Consider the following 19,679-nt stretch of genomic DNA (forward strand, 5'->3'; position numbering starts at 1 on the left):
AAATGAGCAAAGGATACGACCGAACCGGTCTTTAATTTGAAGTCCCAAGGGGATGAGTCTTTTAGGACCCGTGAGTTTTATTTCACTACGAAGACAGAAGACAAGGTATAATCACAATCATTACGTATTGAAACTTATTGGAGCATATTTAGACAATATTCGACATTCATGGGATCAAATGAGTAGGCATTTGGGACATTTTGGAATTTAAGCAAAAAACACATCTATATGCTACTAGACCACTAAGAATGAATACTCAAAAGATCAAAGCTTACTGGGTGTTAAAAGTACATAGCTTTTTCTTTTTGGAGTGTATTTGAATTGTTTTCGACATTCATGGGATCAAATGAGCGTCGTGTGATACATTTCGGAACTTGAGTAAATAAACACATATAATATGCTATTAGACTTTTGAGAATGACCACTCAAAAGATAAAAAGCTTATTAGGTGTCAGAAATACATAATTTTTCCTTTTGTATTATATTGGGACTGTTTTCAGCATTCATGAGATCAAACGAGTGTGCTTTTGACATACTTTGAAAGTTAAACAAACAAACACATCTAATATGCTACTAGACCACTAAGAATGAGTACTCAAAAGATCAAAAACTTTAGGAGAGAAAAATATTGATATTCTTACTCATGGAGTATCTAGTAAAGTGTTTTAGGACTAACTTATCAAGTTGGGAAAGTTCTATCTATGCACCAACTTGAGGGAGAATGTTGACTTTATTGTAAATATTCTAGGATTCCTATATTTTGTAGGTTTAGGATTTGTAATTAATTGTGATCTTTAGGATTTAGTTTTCCTATCTTTTGTAGATTAACTTCCTTGTATTGGACATTCCCTTCCTTTCTTGTATTGTAGATTACCTTCCTTGTAATTAATTGTAATTTTTAGGATTTACTTTCCTAGTAAAATAAGGCGTGTATGCCTGTATAGTACATAGTATATTTTATAAACTTATAAGTTGGATAAACTAGAGACATACAGAGAGAGAGAGATATGGAGATCGTTCTTCTAGTTTTCGTCATCGCCAAGGTTTCCATTCGGAAGTTTGAGTGAGATGAAAAAGAAGATCATCATCAATGTTCAAAACATACATGATACACTCAACTCTTTCTCCTTTTTTTACTCGATGGAAAAACTTTTTCGGTAAGTAAACTCACATGTTTAAGTGCCTGTTTGATAACCATCTCAAAACACATTTGCCCATATATTCATGTCAATAAATGATAAATGTTTGTATAAAATGATTGATTTGTGTTTGTGTATTGTTTGTACCATACTTAGGGCTTCCGTATTTAGACCTCGTATAAATACTCGGAGGACTCAAATGTAATTATGTAAGAGCAAATATGTAATAAGTGAGGAGCCCTTAGTTTATAAAAGGGACTCTTCACCCTCACAAACCTGAGGCCTCACATCCCCAAACAGAAGCTCTCACATTCAAAGCACAGCTTTCCCCAACTCTCTCTTTCTCTGGGGGACTCCCTCTCACACTTGTAACCCATACATACAGTTATAGAGAAATACAATCGCCATAAGTGTGGACGTAGCCCAAACATTGGGGTGAACCACGATACATCTTGTGTTCTTTACTTTCTTGCAGATTCACGGTCAGATTTACGTTGTTCCAATACCCTTCCGGTTTTGTGCATCAACATTTGGCGCCGTCTGTAGGAATCGATACAAAAAGTTGTGTTGGTTCTCTTTCATTTTTTCACCTCCATCGTGGATCTGCAAAAACCCAATACTCTATCTCTCACTCTGCTATCCTCTTACAAAAAATCACAAAAACCAATAGCACCACACTTTCTCTCTAAAGATCCTAATATTCTCTCTCTAAGCTGCTACATTTATAGCTGCATTATTCACTCCCTTTCTTCTTTGTGGGTCTCTGTAGTTTCCACTGCAGAGCAAAACCCAGATTTTAGTTTTCGGATCCAACCTTTGGAACAATGGTGGTCAAGCTTCAGTTTTCTCCCAGAGGATGAGCACTCGGTGCTCTTCTGCTGTTTCTCCTTCCAGTTTTCTTGCCCACTTTATTCACTCCATTGGCCAGTGAGGGACTGAATTTCACTCTGAGAGAGAAAGAGAGATTGAGGAGAGAGAGGGGGAAAAGGAATTTCAGATCCAAACGAATAGTTTCAGATCCAGAGACAAAAGGAAACAAAAAGCAAAGGACTTTTCTGTTTGGTTGCCAAGAAAATGGAGAAGTTCATCGACAACTTACCAGCCATGGATCCATCACTCGGTCAGTGATTCAGTTGCTCTATGTGATTCTCGCAGCTCTCAGCTCGTTTCCCAACGAACCTTTCTTCCGCGGGAGTAAGTACAGTTGACGCGCCGCTACACCGGCCGCATAGGCTCCGCTCCACTCCGGCCGTTGAAATTTCAGATCAAAGTGTGACTGGCGGCCTAGCTTATGCAGTTTGTTGTCATAAACAGAAATATGAGAAGGCAATTGTTACTAAATAAGAGATCTTGGATTATGAGTTGCATTCAGATCCTACATTTTCAAGCCATTTTGGGAACAATGTCGCAAGTTCATCGGGTAGCAATTTGAGATCAGATTTGATTGGAATGAGATTTTCACCATCACTCGTGGACAAAGTGATTGAAGAAAAGGGTAGGTCATGCCAAACCCATCTCGGAGCTCAAGCAGCTCATCCACAACCTCCAGGTCTAATATGGGCCTATCATCTCCCTCCACAACGGCTCTAGACCCGTCTTCTTTATCGCCGACCGCTCTCTCGCCCACCAGACCTTCTTCCAAAATCTGCCGCTAAAGCTGCGTTGAATACCGTACGCACCAACATCAACATTTGGTTCGGAGCCGTCGTCTTCATCGTCGACCGCTTCCTGTAAATCCTAATGCAATAGAGGGAATTATGCAGCCTACTGTAGGTCCTGATGGAAAGTAACGTGCAATCCGCTATCAAGTGGGCTTGCTGGAAAAGGGAACATAATAGAAAAAGAAAAAGATCATGATGTTGTTGAGAGAATATTTCAGAAAAAGAAAAGGGGAAGAAACGAGCAGAGAAGGAGCGGAGAGATCAAGAAAAGCAAGTGGGTGGTGTCAAAAAAGGCTGTCCAAGCAGTTGTCACTTTAGAGAAAGAATATTGCCCTTAATCATGTCATTAAGTGACATATCTAAAGCAGAAAAGCAGAAAGTAAAAGCAGAAAGCAAAAGAAGATAAAAAGAAGAAGACAAAATTGCGGTGGTGATGGCATGCATAAAAGGGAATTATGGCGTGACCCATTGAGCTAAGGGTCGGATTTATTTTTGAATGATGTGATTTATTTTTCTTATCTTTTGGAGACATCTGTATAACCCCATCAGAGGGTAATAAAAAAAAAACGGCAAGCATAAAATAATGGGTTAGAATGTTATGTGGAGGGCGAAGGCCTATATGTCAAAAAGAGTCAGGCCCTATGGCTTCAAATTTATTCGGCATCCTACCACTATTATCACCAACCAGGTGATAAAAAATATGTCCAGTACTCCAAAATTATTCGGCACCGTGCCTCTATTATCACCAACCAAGTGATCAAAAGTACGCCCAGTACTCCAAAATTATTCGGTAGCCTGCCGCTATTATCACCAACCAGGTGATCAAAAGTATGCCCAGTACTCCAAAAATTATTCGGCAGCCTGCCTTTATTATCACCAACCAGGTGATCAAAAGTACATTCAGTACTACAAAAAATTATTCGGCAGTCTGCCGCTATTATCACCAACCAGGTGATCAAAAGTACATCTTGTACTCCAAAATTATACATGAGCATCACTCATGTCAAGCATACATAAACATTCATGAGCATCATTCATGTCAATCATACATAAACATTCATGACCATCATTCATGTCAATATTCATGAGCATTACTCATGTCAATCAACATAAACATTCATGAGCATCACTTATGTCAATCAGCTTCAAAAGCTTCATTTACAGAGCTCTAGCTTCGAAAGCTTCATTTATAGAGCTCCAGCTTTCAAAGCTTCATTTACAAAAGCTCCAGCTTTAAAGCTTCACTTTCAAAGCTTCACCTACAAAGCTTCAGTACATGGTATACAAAGACCGCCTCCGAACAACCGTTCGGCCCATAAATGGATTGAATTTGAAGTCTCCAACCAACAGACTCTATTAACTGAAGACTTATGGGACTACACTATGTACCATATATTGGGCTTCCGCAACTGGGCCTCATGAAAAATACTTAGGGGACTTAGCACATTATATATGTACTGATAAGCGAACCCTTATTTTATAAAAGGGATTCTGTCACTATCATTAGAGAGCACCCATTATTCATGTATTGAGAAGCGAACCCTTATTTTATAAAAGGGACTCCCTCACTTTCATTAGAGAGCACCCATTATTCATGTATCGAGGAGTGAGCCTTTATTCTATAAAAGGGACTCCCTCAACTTCAACGCCACAAGCCGAGCCAACCAAGGCAACATAAGTCATAAGCCGAGCAGCCTTGCAACATGTGCTACTTCTAATTTAGCATCATTTCACATTGAGCACCGCCTTATATCGAGTATCAGTTCTAGATGACATTTAGTGACTTCAGCCTACACATAGACTGAATTTCAAGTCTCCAGCCAAAAGACTCTTTTGACTGAAGACTTGGGGGACTACTGTTTGTACCATACTTAGGGCCTCCGTATTTAGACCTCGTATAAATACTCGGAGGATTCAAATGTAATTATGTAGGGGCAAATATGTAATAAGTGAGGAGCCCTTAGTCTATAAAAGGGACTCCTCACCCTCAAAAACCTCAGGCCTCACATCTCCAAACAGAAGCTCTCACATTCAGAGCACAGCTCTCCCCAACTCTCTCTTTCTCTGGGGGACTCCCCCTCACACTTGTAACCCATACATACAGTTACAGAGAAATACAATCGCCATCAGTGTGGACGTAGCCCAAACATTGAGGTCAACCACGATACATCTTGTGTTCTTTACTTTCTTGCAGATTCACGGTCGGATTTACGTTGTTCCAAGACCCCTCCGATTTTGTGCATCAACATGTATATTTGTAGGAAAGACGTTCGTTTATTGGTTGGGGACTGAGCCATTTTTGTACATAGGAGATCCAGAGCTACTGAAAAAAACTGTCTACGGCGGTGACAGCAAAGAACTGGGGGAAGCCAGCGGTGTTCGGATGCGATAGAGCCCCGATGTTCGGTAATGGCCTAGTCATGTCCCAAGGGGAAGAGTGGGTTCGTCACCGCCATGTTATCACTCCTGCTTTTAACCCAACAAACTTGAAGGTATACATACACCCTCGTTCTTTCTATATATATGCATATCAAACACATAGTATATCATATACAATACTTGATATTATGCTTTGCCCTTTTTCCGGTTTATTGACATAAACAAACCGGAAATGGGCAAGCATTATACTCCACAAAAATAATATAAAACCTTGGTTAGTGAAGCAGCATTTATTCTTCTACTGCTTTGACTATTAACATACTTTTTATGAAACCCACTAAATTATATTCCATGTTCAATCAATGTTATACAGGCAATGGCGAGCTTAATCGTGGAGACCACCAACAAAATGCTAGACAATTGGAAAGATTCCGGACCTCAAGAAATCGACGTCGAGAGAGAAATCACAGCAACCGCCGGAGACATCATCGCCAAGACCAGCTTTGGCATCAGCTACCAAAGTGGCCGCCTAGTGTTCGAAAAACTAATAAGAACCTCGCAAATGACACTCTTCAAAACGAGCCGTCACGTGGGAGTTCCTTTCGGAAAAATTATGCACCCTAAGGAAACCCTAGAGGCCAGAAATCAACCAATTGTTCTTGTCAATCATTGACGAAAGGCGAAAATCCATCAAAGGGTCGACGCGCAGCGCGACCTGCTTGGCTTGTTGCTTAAGGAGAATGAACGAGGCTTCGCAACACAAGAACTTGTCGATGAGTGCAAGAATTTTTCTTTGGAAGTCATGAGACAACTGCATTGGCAATCATATGGACAATGTTGCTTCTGGCCACCCACCAGGATTGGCAACATCAGTTGAGAGAGGAGATTAGGGAAGTGGTCGGGATAAAGAAATTGAGGTGGACATGTTTTCTGGACTTAAGAAGGTAAAACTTTCCTCTGCCCCGTTTGGTGGGCTCAATGGGATAAGTTATGATCAATTAAAATGAAATTGAGTCTAGTCCGTTGTTGTGTCACAATGTGAGATGGACGAAACTGGACATGATGGGTTGTGAATTTATAATAGAGTGGATTATCTAGCATATCCTTATATATATAGGTTACAAGACATGTCTTACAAGTTCCTGCCAATCCAATCATATCCCTAGGCCCAATCCCATCAAACCCACCAAATGGGCCGTTTTTGTCTTTTTATTTTCTCCGGTAAGATGCTTTTATTCAAACACCATAACTGATTGTGCTTAATTTAATGATGCAGATGGGATGGGTGATGAATGAAGCCTTACGACTATACCCTTCATCACCAATTGCACAAAGGCAAGCCAAAGCCGGCATTCATGTGATCGACGACCTGTCCATTCCGAGTGGAACCAACATATGGATTGACATCGTCGGCATGCACCACGACCCGGCCCTTTGGGGCGAGGACGTCAACAAGTTCAAGCCGGAGAGGTTCAAGGACGACATCCACGGCGGGTGTAAGCACAAGATGGGGTACTTGCCTTTTGGGTTTGGAGGGAGGATGTGCATTGGTCGAAACTTGACTTTCTTGGAGTACAAGATAGTTCTAACCCTAATTCTAACTAGGTTATCTTTTACCATCTCTCCAACTTATAGCCACTCGCCTTCCATTGAGCTCACTCTGAGGCCTTCGTATGGCCTGCCTCTAGCACTCCAGCCCCTCTAGGCACTTGGGTTCTACGTTCTGATCACTCCTAATCCTTATTGAAAATTAGCAGCATTGATCTCTTGAATAAAAAGCAAAAGAAACAAATACACTAATAGTTCAACTTGCAAAGGATATTTGTAGTCCTTCCGTGTTAAGTTTTATTTCACTTCGAAGACAAAAGACGAGTATAATCACAAGCACTACAGATAGAAGAGAAAGTGAGAAACGATCATTTAAACGTCATACAGACTATTCTTTAAGTAGTCGAAAAACTAGCTCAATCAGTCACAGGTTCTAGCACATTTTAGTGTGATATTACTATTCGCATTTATTAGATCTCTGAGAATTGAAACGGAGTAACTCTAAAAAAGAGGTAAACTTGGTGGAAAGCGGACATGCATCCATTGCCTCTCGTGTGCCGCCAAATGTTGCCATCCAATCTCATTGAGCAAGGAAATCTTCAGGTCGTAAAACTTCTTCTTGGGAGGCTCCCATCATCTTGAATTACATCATTCAGATCCTGCACTCGTAAATATGATCAGTTAGATAAACTGTTCCTCTTTGACAATATTTCCAGGGAAATACAAACCTTGAAACTGCAAATGACTAGAGGACCAGATTGCATGTTTCCAGAGCGTTTTTTTATTTCTTTCGGGTTTTACTGGCTTGGAACTTATTATATTAATGTGTTTATTGAGCTGACATACAATTAGAATTACTCAAGCAGTTCAATCAAAAAGGCTACCAGAAAGTGCAAATGATACTGATCCTATGAGTTTATACATGGTTTTAGGTGAGATGCAGTGTGCTATTCCAAAGGTTAAGATGGGAAAGAGAAAATACCTTCAGTTCTGTTCCAAGCCTTCCAGAACGTTTCTCACGTAGTACTGAGAGTATTAACGGAAAGATTGGTTCCTTGATTGTAGGAATATGTTCTGCTTTATATTAGGATCATATCATGGAGATTATGTAGAATATTAGGCACCTTCTTGTATACTGATTATTATGAATGAATAACCAAATTCACAGAACGCTCAATTTTAAAATGGTACAAGAGCACCAATCCCGGTGACTCTAAAACCCAAATATGCTTCCGCCACAACAAGCATCCATAACACACATTCCTTCCAGCAAGCAACGCCACCACAGCAATGGCAGAATCAACTATTTCTTCCAGCAAACCAGCGACCAAACCTGTCGAGAACTCTACTGAGATCTCTGATCCATATGCACTGCATCATTTGGATCATTCGAATCGCTTGGTCGCCAAGGGATTTACCCAACGTGAGGGAATTGATTACAAAGAGACTTTTGCTCCCGTAGCCAAACTCACAACCGTGCGATACTTGCTTGTCGTTGCCGCTGTTCGCAATTGGTCCCTCCATCAACGCTACAAAAAAAATGGTCATTTGCTACCAACATTTTCCGAGGACCTATAAATACCCTCGTAAAAATTGCTATTTCTGACCAAAAATTATGCTCTGTCAGAAATATATTGACAAGAGGTTTACTATTTTCAACACCCAAAATGCCCTTGGAAAAGGGTTCATTCGCCGTCGGAAATAGCTATTTTTTGGAGGGAAAATTAGACGCCACATTTATTTACGAAGAAACTTATTTTCGTCGTTAAAGTATTATTTTTTCCAAGGGCATGTTTTAGTTGTCGGAAGTAATTGTTTATTTCCGAGGGCAACAAGTGGTCGTCGGTAGTAATTTCCCTATTTTTGATGATGATTATTTGTTCTCGGAAGTGATTGTGTATTTGCGAGAGGAAGTAGAGTCCTTAAAAAATAACCATCTATTTTGCGAGGGCAACCAATGGCTCTCGAAAATAGATATTTATTTATGAGGGCATATAGTTGTCGTTGAAAAAGATCATTGAGTAGAAAAAATATTAGATTGTGTGGTATCCACTAGTGTAAATATTTTAAATTGAAGATCAAATTAGTTCATTGTATTCTTATAGGGAGAGGAGTGTAGTTGTAAAAAAAAAATCAAAATTGAAGCTAAAATAACAGTAAAATCGTGATTTTCCGTTTATAACCGTCAAATTTTTTTTTCCCTTTACCTAATCTATGAATGTTTGTTTTTTACGATTTTTTATGTATGCTATCTCGGAGTATATACAAATAAGTTTGACGGTTGGATCGTTGAAACTAGTTTTGTAGAATGAGTGTCCCATCAAAACGATAGATTCAACATACACTTAGAGCTTATTTTATACTTCCATTAAGTATAACATAAGATTTTGTGGTATCCACTAGTGTAAATATTTTTAATTGAATATCGAATTAGTTCATTGTATCCTTATGAGGTCGAAGAGTGTAGTTGTAAAAAAATATCAATATCGGAGCTAAAATAACCGTTAAATCATGATTTTTAATTAATCACTGTCGAAAATTTAGTTTCGTTACCTAATCTCTAAATGTTTATTGTTTGCGATTTTTTACGTAGGCTACCTCAGAGTATATACAAACAAGTTTGAGGGTTGGGTCGCTGAAACTAGTTTCATATAATGCGTATCCTGCCAAAATGATAGATTGAACAAACACTATGAGTTTATTTTATACTTCTATTAAGTATAACATAAGATTTTTTGGTATCCACTAGTGTAAATATTTTAAATGGAAGATCAAATTCATTCATTGTATTCTTATATGGTCGAGGAGTGTAGCTACAAAAAGTTATCATAATAGGAGCTAAAATAACCGTTAAATCGTGATTTTTCATTTATAATCGTTTGTCCCGTTACCTAATCTTTTAATGTTCTTTGTTTGCAATTTTTGACGTATGAAATCTTAAAGTATATACAAACAAGTTTGATGGATGGATTGTTGAAACTAGTTTCATAGAATGCGTATCTCATCAAAACGATAGATTTAACAAACATTGAGAATGTATTTTATACTTCCATTAAGTATAACATAAGATTTTATAGTATCCACTTGTGTAAATATTTTAAATTATAGATCAAATTCGTTCATTGTCTTCTTATAGGGTCAATGAGTGTAATTGTAAAAAATCATCAAAATCGGAACTAAAATAATCATTAAATCGTGATTTTTCGTCTATAACAGTCGAAAAGTTTTGCCCCATTACATAATCTCTGAAATTAGTGACATATGTGATATTTGAAGTATACATAAACAATTTTGACGATTGGATCGTTGAAATTAGTTTTGTAGAACACATATCGCCTAAAACAATAAATTCAAATATAATCATACATTTGACCCAAAAAAAGAATCATATATACAATACAATTAACAAAATTTGGCGGAGGCGGGAGACTAAAATTTTGGTGGGCTGCCAAAATTTTGGCATGGACCTCTAAAAACTCAAACTCTCAATTTCCAAAGTGAGCACTTAGCGCCCTTTAACACTCTCTCGTCCTTTTCACTTCTCTCAAGCAGCTTCTCTGCCTTTCCTTTTCATAAACAAAACCCTAGCCTCCAGCCTTCATTTCGTTCATCAAAATCAACACCATCTTCTTTGTTGCTCTCTATCTCTGCCTTCATCCAAAAATTTCCATACGCTCCCACCTCTGTAAACCCGAGCCCAGTTCCACCTTTTCGAAATCAAAAGCAAAACCATCTCTGATTGCAAACCCGGCGAGTTCCTAGCGAACTCGTCCTCCCTTCTACTCTACAACAACAAACCCCTCAAAATTCGTTGATCTGAACTTAACTCCAGAAGGGAAAACCATGGCCTCCTTTGCTACACACCACAGTTGCGCCGAGTTTCGGTCGACTGCGCACCCAAGTCCGCGACTTCTTCTGTAACAGTGAGCACCTATTTTTTCTTGTAATTTTTCGTTAAGCGTAGGATGACCACCAAGTGTTTGATGAAATTTCTCAAAGGGTTATGACATTTTGGAACGCGTTTGGAAACTGGGTTATTTGCTACTTTACTTGTAAATCCAAGTTTTTCCTTGAAAATTGTATTTATCAGGAAATTCGATGAGACCACTTGCTTATTTCAGGAAATGGGGCTGTTTCTTATGCTATAAGATTTGATGTGAGTGTGATGTTAATCAGCCATTGAAATACCACAAATTTTGGTTGTAATGTTGTTTGTTGTTAGCTCTGCAGGGGATATTTGTTTTAATTTGAAATGGGTTAGAAAGACAAGGGTGGTTTGTCATCAAGCGAGGGTGGGTGTTAATAGTTTTCTAATCTGTTATTTATTAATTAATAGTTTTCTAATCTCATTTGCAGGTAATGATAACAAGAGGCAAAGACAAGGGTGAGTGTCATAAAGCGAGTCATTCCTTCTCAGAAGCACACCATCGTGGAAGGCAACAATCTGGTATTAGTCCAGCCCTATTATTTGTAATTTGGTATATTGTTCTCGTTTAACTAATTTTATCTTGCAATTCTTTAAGCAACTTTATATACAGTTTCAATCAATATTATAGCATCTTTCTTCATGAGAGAACTTCTTACAAATCCATTCTGTTGTGGTCACTCCAATCCGGTTGAGATTGTAGATGATCTCTATGATTATCTCAACAAAAATGTTCGGTCATGTTTTTGGGCTTATGCTTTTTGCTCACGACTACCATTGAGCAATTGGAATTGGCCAGTGTAATGTGGTTGATAGTCTGTAGACAGTATGCTTATTTATTAAAAGTATCTTTAATGCTTGGAAGCTCTTCTAATGCTCATATTAGTATTCAAGTTCCCTGTCTTGTGTAATGCATATTGGATGAGTTCTATTGTGTTGAAAAAAGTAATTACGTTTGAAGGATACCATTCAGACGCGAATGTAGTATATAATGTTCAAGGCTTTTTGCTATTCGATCCTTAATAGTCTCAAATCTAATTTCTTTCAATGCTTAAGGCATTTGGTCATTCGGTTCCAACGAATTACATGGATTTGGTTGCTGCTAAACATTTACTCTGTCATTGCAGGTAAAGAAACATCAAGCACAGCCAAGGTCATGAAGGTGGGATTTTCATTGTTGAAACGCTTCTACATTCTAACTCCTCAATGGTTGGTTAAGCAAACATGGAAAACTAGCGTTACAAGATGTATTATAGGATTGTAACAAGTACTTTAAATTTTTTACATTTATTTTTGGTATATGTAGTTGAATATATGGTTTCATTAATATAAAACAATTCATTCAATAAAAATTGCCATTGAAAATATTATTGAACTTATAAAAAAAATTGTATTTGTATCCTTTTGTTTTTTACCAACAAAATAGGATAATCGCCCATATATAATTCCAACGCCTCTTGACCCTCATAAATATGTTTTTATGCATATTTTTGACAATTCTTAATTGTTAGTAATGGTAATTGCGACGATTATATACTCTTGCAAATAACATTTTACTATTGGAAAAACATTTTTTGACACAATGTTTTGGTTATAAAAAAAATCATCGGAAAAAAGAGATGTCGTCGTTCAGAAAGTATATTCAACGGGCATATAAGTATTTGCGACCACATTGACATGTCGAAAATAAAATAATTTTTCCATTTCGAAAATTCATTTCCGACAGAAAGATAACTAGTAATGACAAGCCTCATGCCTTGGAAATGAAGCATTTTCGACGGTTGGTCGAGAAAAAAGTATTTCCAATGGAGCAATTTCCGACGCCCAGCGAGGGCTTTTTCCTGTAGGAAATAAGTATTTGCGACGGCAAATTACCTTTTCCGACAGCATTTGACCCTCGCTAATGACGTTTAATTTTGTAGTGCAAATGGACGTTCAAAATGCCTTCCTTCATGGCGACTTAACTGAGGAAGTTTACATGCACTTACCTCATGGGCTTCGTCGGCAGGGGGAGACTAGAATGGTTTGCCAACTCAACAAATCCCTGTATGGCCTTAAGCAGGCATCCCGGAGTTGGTTCCAGAAGTTCTCCAGTGCAATTCGCCAAGGTGGCTTCCAACAATCCATGGCCAACTACTCATTATTCACAAAGGTATCAGGTGATTCCTTTATTGTGGTACTTATCCACGTAGATGACATGATTATCGTTGTAGATGACATGATTATCACTGGCAACGACGATTCAGCCATAGCCAGTCTTAAAGCTTTCCTTCACACCCAATTTTGTATAAAGGATCTTGGCCATTTACGAAATTTCCTTGGTGTTGAGGTTGCTCGTTCAGCCACTGGGATCTCAATATCACAATGGAAGTACACATTAGATATATTCGATGAAGCATGCCTACTTGGGGCAAAACCAGTACAAACTCCCATGGAAGAGAATGTCAAGTTCTCACCAATGGATGGTGAACTGCTTAAGAATGCCTCTTACTGTCACACCCCGACCAACGAATAAAGACTATTCATGAGCTAGGGTGTGAGTCATATCTTAGCTATAGAAATAAATTCTACAACCAAGATATGGTGAAAAATAAAATGAAATTATAACGATTTTACATACATTAGATAACAAAATCTTACATAAAATTTATAAAATACGAAGCGGAAATAAAATATTAAAATACAAAATTAATTCATAACAAAAGTACCAACTAAAATAATAATTGAAATGAGTAGGTCTTGCAAAAACATAAAATATATGCAATGAGATGCATGAATGTACTCACATTCTTCTAATCCTATCAACACGTACCTAAGGCACCCAAGCCTGCATGTCCCATACCATGCTTATACTACTTGGCTCCGAGTACGTTCGAATATGAGTTAACTCCAGTTCATCCCTTAAACTCAATTTTTGTAATTAAACTCTCAGTTTCCACTTTATTATACATGCACTTCTCCCGACGCCCAATTGTATATTCAAGCCCTGCATCCTACGCCTGACATATACAAGATTTCATTATTTTTATAATCAACCAATTTGTATACTCAAGCCCTGCACCCTACGCCTGACATATACAAGGTTCATTATTTTATATTCAAGGTAAACTTCAGCCCTTGAATATCCTCATAACTTAGACACTTTACACAAATGAGCACTTGACACAACACAACTCTTTTTCTTGCTTTGCAATGCATATGTATATGTCATGTTCACATAGATATCAATACTCACATTTTATCTAACAAGCCTGCAACTTCAACATAAATCAAATTGATTAGTAACAAGAGTAATATAATCATAATCAAGGTATTAAATATCGGTAATATCGGAAATATCGATAGTCCGAAAACACGGAAATATCGACGAAAATATCGGTAAAATATCGATATCGATAAAAATTACATGGAAACCACGGAAATTGTAAGAAAAACTTGGAATTTTTTATTGAAACTTTGCAGGATGTTTATTTAGTCAATTATCTATTAGTTTATCACAAAAAATTGGAAGGAAATGCATTGCATGATGGATTTAACATTATCAAGTTGATTATATAGCGAGCTGGCAAACATTGTGAGTGTAGAAAATATGTAGTAATTAATGAAAGAAGTTTAAACACACCATAATCATTTATATATAATGAATTAGTACAATATTTTACACTTTATACATTGCATGGTAAAATACATAAGTGACTTAGTACCACATAGAGTTCCTATGAGGTTCAAAATTTTAACTATCTTTATCATCTCTATGTGTAGAGTAAGTGTATTTTAGCATATTTTCACAAAAACATAAGTGATATGGTGGTCAAGGTGTTGAAGGAGTAAAATGGGAGGGGTTTGAATCCCTTTTTAAATATAGAAATTTATCCTAAAATTTAAAAAAATCTATTTTTTATTATTTTCTGTCCCTTACCTTCTCGAACCCACAAATACACCCTTTTTCCATCTCCCTCCTACAGTCCTACCATTAACTCCTCCTCCAGAACCTTTTAGAAACAACAAAATCGAAATCCTCACCCTCTCCTCTCTCGTCTCTCCCTCTCTCTGAGCTGCTGCTTCCGGTACTGCCTGCTGCAGCAAGACCAGCATCAGACGAGATCGATCGAGTTGGCTTTCGTCTCCAATCCAACTTTTCTGTTTGGTTGGTGGGAGATCTCGTCTGCTTTCATGTCCAATCCAACTTTTCTGTTTGGTTGGTGGGAAAATCCCTACTCTCTGTTCATCCCCAAACCTTTAAATCCACGCTTTCAAGGTAATACACGCCGGCTCCTTGATTTAATTCCATTTTTTTTATTGAATTTTCCATTTCCAATACCTAGAAATCTAATTACACAAAAAATAATAGGAAGTAAAATTTCATATCTCTAGAAATTTTTGTTTTCTAATCCTCCGCGGTTTCTCGGCAACCAAACGGAGCGTTAAATCATTTTAATTAAATAAAATAACGTTTTTTATTTATTTGTTTGTTGAACGGATTTTTGGTATACCAGTTGCTATTAGAGCTCAGATCCGAGAAGCCAAAGGCCAAAAAACCATGTCCTCATTGCCGGCCGAGCAGAACGGCGACTCGGCGCCTACTGGAAGCAGTGGAGGCGGAGGAGATTCGCAAAGATCGCTTCCGACGCCGTTTTTGACCAAAACGTATTAGCTCCATTCGTCGATATCGCGATATTATCCAAAATATCGCAATATTATACAAAATATCGCGATATTATCCAAAATATCGCGATATTATCGATTTTGACGAAAACCAATCGGATATGTGTAGAAATATTGGACTCCCAAAAAAACAATAATATCGGCGAAATATCGCCGATATTATCGATTTTTTATACCATGATCATAATATTAACAAAATAATAATCTATAATGTAAATGATAAGCAATATGTTACCATTTCCTCATTTTTTTATTGTTTCAATTTCGTTTCCTCTCTCTTGTTCTCTTTCTTCCTTCACCACTTCCCCTTCCTCTTCTTTAATATAGCTGAAACTCTACATACCTAATAGGAGTTAGATTGCTGAAAAACTTCCATGAAAGTGAGCGAAAGAAACTAGAGATGTTGGTCATGCAAAGAGGTTGGCAGAGAAGGCTAGCTCAACAAAACATCAGTTGTTCGAACTGGGGTACAAGTCAGTACATAGATTTACTTGTCGTGGTTTTTGGATATATTATAGAGGAGCTGATAAGGAATAACTTTTGTGAAGGAAGTATTTTGATCTGAGCTCTAAAAAATTGGGGTTTGGTGCACATAACATGGCTGTCCAGTTTTTTTGCGGAATTAGAGACTGGGTTGATATTTCAAACATATTGGAAGATTGCACAGTTGGATTTTCCTGAAATTTTGATATATTATGGTAGAGAGAGAGACGAACAACTCTCATGAAGAAAGTACTATAATATAATCTATGGATGATGGTGTTTTAGTCTGTTAAATAGGCTGGACTAATTTCTAGTTTTTGGAAACTTTTCTTTTGATAGATGAAATTGATGGTAGTTTGATGGAGAGATTTGTTAGGTAAGGTCTCATGTATTTTTCTGGGATTTGTCTCACACTTTTTGTACATCATTCTCAAGGGAAAATAAATGGAGATTTTTGATGGTTTGGTGGAAGTACTTCTCATGTTAATGGTCTCAAAATGTAAACGCATAAACACACAAGATTTAAGTGGTTCACCAAATCGACTACATCCACTGGGGTTTGCTTTCATTGTATTTCACTATATATGAGGGACTTACAAATACAATGAAATATGGCTTAAAGCCTTAACAATATGTAAAAGAAAGGTAATTGGGTAATATGAAAGGAAGGATGGCTTTTTATTGGAGTTGTTCTTTTTCTTCTTCTTCCTCTCTCTTCTCTCTATGTCTTCCCTTTGGTGAGTGCTCCTTCCTTTATAGAGATTGTATTGCATCTTCCTCTCCAAAGAATCTCCACAAGTGTGCCAATAGAAAGAAAGCAAGTGTTGTGCCAATCATTAGACACAAAATGTGTTCCAATAGAAACACACCAATTGTTAACCTAATCATCACCATGAAATGTGTTCCAATCACAAGACAACAAATGTTGTTCTAATCCTTAGCAATGAAATGTGGAAACAACAAGTGTGAAGTTAATTATGAACTAATGAATAATATGCAAGATGTTCCTTGCACCCAAAGGCCACGTCTAAACAATTTGGAGAATGAATCCTCCCCAATTACCAACCATGATACGTGGTTCAATAGCAAAACAACAAATGTGAAGTTAATCAACATCATGCAAGGTGAATAAACACTCAAAAGCCACATTCAAAGTCTAAGGGATATGCATCCCACCCGTTCTCACCTCATTGGAAAATTTGGAATGACAGATTGAAGCATTGAAGAGAGAATATAGACAATTAATTGAAATTCCCCTAGGCTAGTGAGTAAGCACTCTAAAACAACAACAACATCTTGCCACATGCATGCCAATACATACACATACCTAGTCTATGGCTCTATATAGACTCACACCTCTCCAATGTTTAGGGGTGAGTAATCTCACTACATTAACTCAACTTGCCAACTCACTCCTATTTGGTAAAAATATCAATCCAAACTCAACACTTAGCCACAAGTATAAGCCAAAGGCTTCCCACCTCCACACCCTAATTATTAGCTTCTATTAATTACCAAATTCCACCATAACCTATCTAGAGTGGTGACTAACCCCTCCTCTTTATTCTCTCATGGTTGGCAAAACTCTACTTAGCCTTTGGGAGAAAATAAAGCCAAACTCATGCACTTAGACACATGCACGTATGCTATATAGACTTCCACTCCACATTTAGAGTGGTGAGTAATCACCAAATCATTAACTCCTAATGTTACAAACTCTCCACCTCATCTTTGAGAGAAAATAACAAAACAAAACTACTCATTTAGTCCAACCTCAAACTCTTGGCCCTTTAATCAAACCAAACTCATTTAATCTCCCTTCTCCAATTCAAACTAAAAATATCTCTAATTACATATGAACATGCAATAGCTAGTTTTTTAAATAATTTGTAGCAAAAAGGATTTTACATTGAAACTATTTTACATACCAAAAATAGGTTCTTACATAAAAATAAATCAAATAAAATCATTACGTAAAAATAATTACCCAACATACACCCGCATATATAACCTTTTTTTTTTAAATACGGGGTATTACACTTACTATTGGCGGCTAGTTGAGAGGCTCATATAGCTCACCATTACAAGGCTAGAAATCACTTACTCATTACACATTTTGAGTCAGTTCATGCAACATCCAAGAAAACGACATCTCGACGCAGTCCATCGTCTCTTACGGTATTTGAAAGGGGCACCTGGGCAATGTTTGTTCTTTCCATCCAAAGGCAACTTGTTGTTAACTGGTTTTTGTGATGCGGATTGGGCTTGTTGTTCCATAACGAGACGATTAGTGACAGGCTATTGCATATTCCTTGGAGGAACACTTGTATCGTGGAGAACTAAGAAACAAGGTACCGTTTCACGTTCCTCTGCCGAATCAGAATATCGGGCCCTGGCTTCCATAACATGTGAGCTCACATGGATGCGATATTTACTAAGAGACTTGCATGTTACACACCACAAGTCAGCTCGACTCTATTGTGATAATCAAGCGGCACTTCACATAGCTGCAAATCCGGTGTTTCATGAACGCACCAAACACATTGAGATAGACCATATTGTTCGCGAATGTGTAACATCCCACATCGCCCAGGGGAGTGATCCTTAAATGTATATTCACATCCCTACCTAGCACGAGGCCTTTTGGGAGCTCACTGGCTTCGGGTTCCGTAGGAACTCCGAAGTTAAGCGAGAAGGAGGCCAGAGCACTCCCAGGATGGGTGACCCACTGGGAAATTGCTCGTGAGTTCCCAAAAACAAAACCGTGAGGGAATGGTAAGCCCAAAGCGGACAATATCGTGCTACGGTAGTGGAACGGGCCCGGGATGTGGCGGACCCGGGCTGGGATGTGACAAATGGTATCATAGCCAATCCATGGCCGGAAGTGTGCCGACGAGGACGTCGGGCCCCTAAGGGGGTTGGATTGTAACATCCCATATCATCCAGGGGAGTGATCCTTAAATGTATATTCACATCCCTACCTAGCACGAGGCCTTTTGGGAGCTCACTGGCTTCAGGTTCCGTAGGAACTCCGAAGTTAAGAGAGAAGGAGGCCAGAGCATTCTCAGGATGGGTGACCCACTGGGAAGTTGTTCGTGAGTTCCCAAAAACAAAACCGTGAGAGAATGGTAAGCCCAAAGCGGACAATATCGTGCTACGGTAGTGGAACGGGCCCGAGATGTGGTGGACCTAGGCCGGGATGTGACAAACGAATCATGTCAGACACCATTACAACAACACATGTGTCCTCTGCCAATCAACTTGCTGGGATATCTACTAAGCCACTTGGACAAGGAATGTTTCACCCTGTACTTGGCAAGTTGGGTGTTCATGACATTCACTCTCCAACTTGAGGGGGAGTATTAACGGAAAGATTGCTTCCTTGATTGTAGGAATATGTAGATTGATTTCATGTATAAATTACCTAGTATGGATAGAAAGTCAACTGTTGTAATCCTATCTATTAGACACCTTCTTGTATACTGATTATTATGAATGAATAACCAAATTCACATAACGCTCAACTTTAAGAGAGAGAGTTCCGTATTTGGAGGACTTCACTTCAACCCATTTTTGAAGTTCTTTAAAGTTGCTTTCAAACAAATCTGAGCCTGGTTTGGAAAGATCTTCAATCTTCTCTCCCGGTTCTGCACCTTCAGCCTCTGCGGGCTTATCACTCTGCAACAATAATCGGTAAGCTTGTACTCCCCTTAATTGTTAGAGATACATAAATGAAAATTTAGGCGATAAAGGAAGTATAGTGACTTCTTGCTCAGCATTCATAGGTATGGAGAAATTATCTCAGATTAAGAATTACGTATATTCATACCCGCATGGCATTAGTAAAAGCTTTTCTACGAAAAATGGAAGGAAAAAAAA

The 19,679-nt window shown here is 38.1% G+C and overlaps 1 pseudogene; it reads left to right on the plus strand.

The window, feature by feature from the left end:
* Positions 1-932: 932 nt before the first annotated feature.
* On the plus strand, positions 933-6,884 carry LOC126615232 (cytokinin hydroxylase-like; annotated as a pseudogene).
* The last annotated feature ends 12,795 nt before the right edge of the window (positions 6,885-19,679 follow it).

The sequence above is a fragment of the Malus sylvestris genome, chromosome 1 (genome assembly GCF_916048215.2).
Source record: "Malus sylvestris chromosome 1, drMalSylv7.2, whole genome shotgun sequence".
Taxonomy (NCBI): Eukaryota; Viridiplantae; Streptophyta; class Magnoliopsida; order Rosales; family Rosaceae; genus Malus; species Malus sylvestris.